Genomic DNA, 8751 nt, shown 5'->3' with positions numbered 1-8751 from the left:
AAAAACTATTAAATAGAGTTAGGTACAATAGGGTGAGAGCACAAACGTGGCTGCAAGCACTGGAATGGATACAGCGCAAATAATAGAACTGATTCTGAAAGATGTAAAGACCAAACTCAGTGCCACCAGAGTTACAATGGAAGAGGGACCTGACAGAGTGAGGTTTCAGCAACTATGGAACAATTCTACAGAACTCGTGAAGCATAGGGTAACAAAATGCAAATAGGGGAAGGTAACACAAGGTAATTATAGTCCTAACACAGATGGCAGTGTACAAAATTCAAGAGGGAAGTGGGCATCAGTGATTAGGGAGAGTAACGGTAAAGTGGTGGCAGCAGCTCATGGGGTATCGAGGCATAACACTATTGCACTGGTTGAGACACGACATCCAGAGGATTGAGGCACATACAAACTCACAAAATGTTGTGACATTCATCAAGAAGAATAAGTATCCATGGAGAGCAAAGATCCTAGCAAGGAGTATACAAGGAATGAAATCAGAACTTGGTTTCTTTTCTATCAAACACATTTATAGGGAGGCGAACAAGTTAGCTGATGCACTAGCTGCAAATTGTCCTAATGTAAGGTGTATTGAGATACTACCTAGTTCCTTTGCAGAGGATGTTAGAAAAATTGCACATGAGGATGCAATAGGGAAAGAATATGTTAGAATGTAATAGCAAGCTTTTATTTTAATGAAAAGAGATAGGGGACCTCTCTAACAACCTCGCTTACCAACCAAAAAATAAATAAATAAATGAAAGTAACAAGTGCATTTATCATAAGTATTTTGATGGGATATGTGTTATTATATATTTATATGTTGATGATCTACTAATCTTTTGTTCTAATTTACATGTTGTGAAAGAGACCAAGAACCTGTTGTCTTCTAACTTTGATATGAAGGACTTAGGTGAGGCTGATGTAATGTTGGAAATAAAAATTACAAGATCATCTTATGGCATATGGTTGGATCAGTCACACTACATTGAAAAAGTGTTGAAAAAATATAACTACTTTGATTGCGTGACTGTGAGTACTCCTTTTGATCCCTATGTTAAATTGTTTGCGAATAATGGTGAACCTGTGAATCAGAAGGTATATGCAAGTATCATAGGTATTTTGAGATATGCTACAGATTGTATAAGACCTGACATTGCCTATGCAGTAGGTATTATTTGCAGGTACACTAGCAAGCAATAGATTCGGATTGGAACATCTTTTCAGAAAACTCCGAGGTCACCAGTGGCTATGTGTTTAGCATTGGTGGAGGTGTTGTATTTTGGAAGTCCAAGAAATTAAACATACTATAATAGCACAGTTTGCTATGGTATGGAGTCTGAGATTATTGCTTTGGCTAGTACGAGTGAAGAAGCTAGTTGAATACAATGCCTTCTTACTTATATACTAGTCTGAGATAGACAGTATTAGTTACAATGATACTTTGTTGATAGCATTACAGCTATTACTAGGAGAGTCCATATTATTTTGATTTTGTGAGATCTGAAGATAACCTTGCAGATTCACATACCAAAGCTCTGGCCAGAGATATTGATGCAGGACATCAAGCATAGGATACAATCTTTTAGTTGCTAATATTATTGTTTTGAATTTAGAATAATTACTTATTAGGAATTTGGAATATTTAGTATTTTCTATTTAGAGTTTAATTAGCTTTAGAAGTCTAGGTTAGATTTAGAAGTCTAGTTTCCTTATTAATCAAGTATGACTTATCTATATAAAAAGGTCATTGTAGTTTAGTTCATTAATTCAATTATCAATTATCAAATTATCAAATCTTCAGAACCTATTATACTTTTCTCCCTCAATTTCTACAATTCTTCTATTCAATCTTCTTACTCCTTAAATCTATTCCCCCTTTTGAAGATCTCTGCATCTTTTCTTCTAAATCTTTTTTTTATTCCGCATTAATTGGTATCAAGAGCTCACTTTTTAGATTCTGATCTAGAAAACGATCTACCACCACCACCACTTTCGCAAACCACCAATTTTTTTTTTCTCTCTCAATGGCTAAATATGTTACAAAGAAAGAACTAGTAGACATTATCGATGACGCTATCAACAAGCTTAAGTTAGAATTGAACATTGATTCAAAACTTGAAGCTATGGACACGAGACTTAAGAATATGTTCAAAGAAGCTATGGCAGGTAAACCAATCACTGAATCCTTAAACAAAGATCTTCCCCCCAACCCTAAAGATACCCCAAAAACACAAGATCCAATATTACCACTTCCAATAGCCAAAAAAATTCCAAAAAAAAATCCCAGTTTCTAAATAACCCACCCCAAAACCACATCTTTTCCCACAAACCAAAAACAATCTTTTGATGAAGATGATGATAATGATGATGATGTTTTTGGAGTTGAAGAAGATAATATTGAAGGTGATACTGATCATTGTTATGAAGATGAAAAACGTCTCAACCGAGTGAATTATGGCGTTATTCCAGAGTACAAACTCAAGGCCGATCTCCCTAATTTTTTAGGTAATTTTAAAATTGAAGAATTTCTAGATTGGGAATGTGAAGTCGATTCTTTCTTTGATTTTATGGAAATACTAGAAGATAAACAAGCTAAGATGGTTGCTTATAAGTTAAAAGGAGTTATTGTTGCTGCTTATTGGCTTAGTTTTAAAGAAGAAAGACGTCATAAAGGTCAACCGACCTGAGATTTTTGAGGTGGTATAGGATGAAAAGAATTTTTCGGAAGAAATTTTTGCCTGAGGATTATAAGCAACAGTTGTTTACTAAATTACAAAATTGTTGCCAAGGAGCACGCTGTATTGAAGAGTATGTGACAGAGTTATATGGTCTTCTTGCTCGCAATCAAGTTACTGAGACAGAATCACAATTGGTATCTCGTTTTCTTAATGGTCTCAATCAGATTGTTAAAAATTAGCTGGTTATTCCTATTCGTACTATGGTTGATGTTATTCATAAGGTGATAAAAATTGAAGCTACTTTGAGTTCTTCTTCCCAAACCAACCGTTCTTACAATAACAACAATTATTTTAGACCTTACCAACCTAAATCCTACAATTATTCACAACCACAACATTTCCTTGCTCCTTATACATATACTAATTCTCCTTCCAACACTTTTAACTATTTACCCCAACCTCCATCTTCCTCTCACCAATGCCCATCCTACCAAACCACTTCACACCAATATTCACCACCTTTACTTTCTTTACCTACACCACCACCATCAAATCCTACCACTCCTATAACACCTTGTTTTTCTTTTTTTATATTTACTAGTACAATAATAATAATAATAAAAATAATAATAAAAAAAATAATAATAGATAAAAATAAAAAGGATAAATATTAGAAAGAGATAGGGTAAAGAGGATAAACCTCATTTTCTATTTTCGGGGCTTTTCAAAAAGGGAAAACAAATATACGAGTTTGAACGGAGAAAGAGTTTTACAGAGAGACGAAGAAAAAAAAGTTTTACTGAGAGAGGAAAAGGAAGGCTTTTTGCTGGAGATACCGATAGAGCGTATAACCAGTGAGTAGATATTTTTTTTTATCTTTCACTGAACCTAAATTTTTATGTTTATTTAACTTTACTGTCTGATTTCTGCTAATGATTTTATGCTCATTTTTCTTCTGTGCTTATTATGCATTCTACATGCTGTCGAATTAGTCAGCCAAATTAGTCTACGTACTGTTGAAACAAAGCTATGTGATAAAAAGATGATTATGAATCTCTTTTAATTATTTATATATTGTTGATATAAAATTGTTAATGTTAGAATTGTTGATTGTGGGTAAACCGATTTTTATGGTTTTGTTTGAATTGTTGGTGGACGTTGCTGGGTTGCGGTTTGAATTGGATATATATGATGATTGTTGGGTTGTTGATTGTGTGAGTATATTGTGTTGAGTGTATTGGGTTGAGTGGATACTGTTGAGTGGGCGGTTGAAGCTCCAAAGGTTGTAAATGGCGGTCGAGATCGAATTTTTGAGGAGTGATGGAATTGAATTTGGTTAGTGGCAATAAGTTGGGTTTTTGAGGGGGATCAAAACCGAATGGTTTTGGTGTGGTGGGGAGTGAGAGTGGTAGTTGTTGTTTCGGTGGTGGTGTGGGCAGTTGAGGGAAATGAAGGAGACTACGATCTAGTGCTCTAGGGGTTATGTTTTGTTTTAGTTGGGCTTGGGCCTAAATAGAATTTGTGGGCCTGAGTTGTTTTAAAAAAACTTGTGGACTTAAGTTGTGTTTAAGTTGGGCTTGGGCCAAAATAAAACTTGTGGACTTGAGTTGTTTTTTTTTTAAATAGAACTTTTGGGTTTAAGTTGTGTTTGAGTTGGGCTTGGGCCGAAATAGAAACTTGTGGACGGGCTTGAGTTTGTAGTTATCTTTTGGGTTTTAGTCTTTGGTTTTGGTTAGTTGGGTTTGAACCATGGCTATGACCATGAACCATGACCTTAACTATGAACCATGACTATGACCATGAGTCTGTTGACCGCGACTAGGACTGTTGACTGGTGACTGGGACTGTTGATCGTTGACTTTTAACTGTTGATTGTTGTCTTTTTGAATGTTGACTTTTCAGACTTTTGACATATTGAACTTTGTGGACAAATCCAATAATAGGATGTTGTCGAAACTTATATAAACATGTTTGTAATTATCTAATAAAGATTTGACGTGTATTATGCAAATATATATATTGTCACTGATGGATTTTGACTTTGACAATGTGGCTGATAAGAACTACGAAGGCTTGATTCCAATCTTGAAAGATTTGGATACATATATAGGCAGCTTTGAGCAAAAGTGCAGCTACTACACTATACTATATACTATATTATATATTAGTTATTGTGATAATTATATGTGAACAATATTAATTAGTACTTAATTGTGTGCGTGATTGTGGTTGTTTAAAAGGTATTCATGGGGCATTTAATTAACGTGTTACTTATAATTGAGAATTTTGATATTTATAATTTATATAATTGATAATGAGGTGAGTTGATTGGTTATTGTGTTTGAAATATTTAGTCATGATTCTATTGCTGGAGACGATGTTTAGTTATGATAAAAATATTATAATAAATGAGAACTCTTGAGTGTTGAAATCCGGTGTAAAAGTGTCCGGTGAAAATTTAATATGTCGCCTACATCTTTAGATCTCTCCACGCCTATTTGATGAAAAGAAATGTTTATGACTAATGATGTTACGTGAAAAGAAGCCTTAGAGAGGAACTAAGGCATTCACCTTGCGGGTTGGCTATATTCCTTGAATGTACGAGAATGTAGGTCTGTATTCCTTGAATGTGGCGGGAATGACCTAAGGTATTCATTGAATGTGTCATGAACGACCTATTAGTGTTATGATGGGTATTCCTTAAATGTGGTGGGAATGACCTAAGGTATTCATTGAATGTGCCATGAATGGCCTGTTAGTATTATGATGGGTATTCCTTGAATGTGACGGGAATGACCCAAGGTATTCATTAAATGTGTCATGAATGACCTGATATTTTGTTATGCCCAAAAGAGGCTTTGTGATTATGTGTATGGAAAGCCCAGAGATGGCTGTGACTCACAAGTTATGAGTTTACAAGATGAAAATATGTTTTCTGGAGGTGATATCCCCGCTTGGGACATATGGCTTGTAGTGGTACTCGGTGTGAGTGAGACACACGAATATGTGTGAAGTGCAAATCGTGGAGTAGAAACTAAAGGTTGGGCTTTGCCTTTTAATAAATAAGTCAACGAGATAATTAATAAGCAAAGTAAAATATTTATTTTACATGTGATGGAGTTATTGCATATGAATATTTATGTATTATGATGTACATGATTTCTTACAAGAAAATGTTTATATGATTTTTGTGAGTTGATACTCACAAGAGATGAATGTACTCATTGGTTGTGATATTTTCCCCGTTCTCATAAGTAGACGAGTGGTTTAAGTAAAATATTGGCTTTATATATGAGTGAGTTGTTGGATATGATTGGTTGTGTATTACTATATGATACATATAATTTCTTACGAAGGAATGTGACGTGAATGTTAATATTGGTGATATATTATGCCAGATTGTGCATTCTCATGGTTGTTGTGAGAGTGAAGTATATGTATGAATTAAATGTTTATGTTTGGGAAACCTAAGTTTGTTTTGCAGGAGGGTAGGACTTATTAACATCTTATGAAGGGATGTTATCCTACCCTATCACGTTATCTTACTTGGGAAGAAACTATACGCTGTTTTGAAAAATAGAACTATTTTGTCTTCCAAGTTGAAATGGCTGGTAATGTTATATTTATTTATTTGAAAGATTGAATGTAGTACTGTATATGTTATTTAGGCTTATTCATACCAGCAAATTCAATTTGTTGACCCATGTTTGCTTTGTTTTGCAACGTGGGTGTGTTCTTGGAAACATAAATGGTGGAGTGCAGTGGATGAGGACACGTGATTTGGATTTGCTCTTGGAGTTTTCTAGTTTAAGTTTTTCTGAAGTGTACGGTTTTGTTTTGAGACAGATGTAATAGAGTTGGTTAGTTTCTTTGTAGTTTAATAATGTGATTGAAGGATTGTCCCTTTTGGTTTTAAATTTGATCTCAGATTTTAGTATCGTGGTTGATAATATGTTATTAGGGTTTGGTTTCATCCTGGGTTTTCAGAAGATGGAATAAGGTATGGATAATTCCCTATTTTTAATTTTCTGGAAATTTGGGGTGTGACAACTCCTCCCTTTACTCGTCCTACCTTTAAACAGCCTCAATACAATACCCGCAACAACCATCCCCAAACCCAACCTTTCAACCACCCAAATTCTAAATCCAATAAACCTTATGCTAAACATAGAGGAGACCATTGTTATAAGTGTGGAGATACTACTCACACTTCCGCCCAATGTCGTCAGCAACAAGTTGTTGGTTATGTGGAACGTGACACTGAACTCGATTGTGAACAAGTTGATGATTTTTCTAATGAGCAAATCGATCAAGATACAGCTTACGACATTAATGAAGTTGACAGTGATCCCATACTTGCTATTTGTCGTCCTTTGTTACTTGTGCAACCTTCTCCATCAGAAAGGCATAATATTTTCCGCTCTAAGTGTTTCATTAAAGACAATGTTTGCAATTTAATTGTTGATAGTGGCAGTAGCGAAAATTTCGTTTCTTGTGCTTTGGTTGAAAAACTTCAGTTACCTGTTAGTCTCCATCCTAAGCCATATTCTATTGGTTGGATAACAGATAATTGTTCTTCTAAGATAACACATCAATGCCTTGTTGAATTTTCTTTTGGCAATTATGCTGATTCTATTGTTTGTGATGTTGTGCCTATGACTGCTATTCACTTACTTCTTAGACAACCTTGGCAATATGATGTTCGTGCCGTGCATAATGGCTTTGAGAATACTTACTCCTTTTGTAAGGATGGTGCAACGTTTCTAATGCGTCTGTCTCGTTCTTCTACTCTTGCTCATTCACAAAGTGATGCTCAGACACAAACTTTGGTTGCTACTATTCTAAGATCTTTACATCCGCAAGCATCTACTCATCATTCTCTTAGTGCACATGAAGCTGCAAAGCCTTCAGTGGAAATTCCTCCTAAGGTACAACCTTTGATATATGAATTTAGTTCTTTATTTCCCGATGAGTTGCCGAATTGTTTACCACCTATGAGAGATATTCAACATAACATTGATTTGTTACCGGGTGCTAGTTTATCCAATCTTCCTCATTACCGATTGAGCCCTAGTGAAAATACTATTCTTCAACGGCAAGTTGAAGATTTGTTACAGAAAGGGTTGATTCATCCAAGCAAGAGTCCTTGTGCTTGCCCGGTTTTCTTAGTTTTTAAGAAGCATGGAGGATGGGGTATGTGTATTGATTGTTGAGCATTGAACCGCATAACTATACCTTATCGGTTTCCCATTCCTCGCATTGATGACATGATTGATATGTCATCTGGTTCTGTGGTTTTTACTAAGATTGATCTTCATAGTGACTATCATCTTATTTGTATTCTTCACGGTGATGAATGGAAGACAGCTTTTAAGACAAGAGAAGGTCATTATGAGTGGCTTGTTATGCCATTTGGATTGTCTAATGCTCCTAGCACTTTCATGTGACTCATGAATCAGGTTCTGCAGCCTTTTCTTGCTCGAAAAATTTGTTATTGTTTATTTCGATGACATTTTGATATTTAGTCACAATATTGATGATCATATTTCTCATATTCGACAAGTTCTACAAGTACTTCTTGAGAATGTCTTATATGTAAACTTGAAAAAGTGTGCATTCATGACAAATCGTGTACTTTTCTTGGGTTATGCGATATATGATAAAGGTGTCCTTGTCGATGATACTAAGATCAAAACCATTTGTGATTGGCCAATTCCAACTTCTATAAAAGATGTCAGAAGTTTTCATGGATTAGCTACCTTCTATCGGTGTTTTGTTCGCAACTTTAGTTCTCTTGCTACACCTCTCACAAATTGTCTGAAACAAGATAGATTTCAGTGGAATGAAGCTATTGATAAAAGCTCTAATCTTCTTAAGGAAAAGCTTTGTATTGCTCCTGTTCTGGCATTACCAGATTTTGATAAACCTTTTGAGGTTGATTGTGATGCTTCTATACTTGGTATTGGTGCTATTCCTTCTCAGGAGGGTCATCCTATTGCTTATTACAGCACAAAGAATTATGATGCACGCAAGAAATAGTCGACTTATGAATTGAAGTTGTTTGTTGTTG

This window comes from Coptis chinensis, chromosome 2 (assembly GCF_015680905.1).
Source record: "Coptis chinensis isolate HL-2020 chromosome 2, ASM1568090v1, whole genome shotgun sequence".
Lineage (NCBI taxonomy): Eukaryota > Viridiplantae > Streptophyta > Magnoliopsida > Ranunculales > Ranunculaceae > Coptis > Coptis chinensis.
The sequence above is the reverse complement of the archived record's forward strand: the minus strand, read 5'-3'. Positions refer to the sequence as shown.